Here is a 205-nt window from a genome sequence, read left to right on the forward strand (position 1 = left end):
ATGTGAAGGTTGATGATGAGGACAAAGCAATAATATTATTGTGTTCTTTGCCAAATTCCTATGAACACTTGGTGACAACATTGACCTACGGGAAAGACTCAATCAAACTGGATGAGATCACATCTGCACTTTTGTCCCACACTCAAAGAAGACAGAATGTAGGTGAAGGACCTTAGGGTGATGGTCTATATGTGAAAGGGAGCCA

Source organism: Lupinus angustifolius, unplaced genomic scaffold, assembly GCF_001865875.1.
Source record: "Lupinus angustifolius cultivar Tanjil unplaced genomic scaffold, LupAngTanjil_v1.0 Scaffold_162_1, whole genome shotgun sequence".
Taxonomy (NCBI): Eukaryota; Viridiplantae; Streptophyta; class Magnoliopsida; order Fabales; family Fabaceae; genus Lupinus; species Lupinus angustifolius.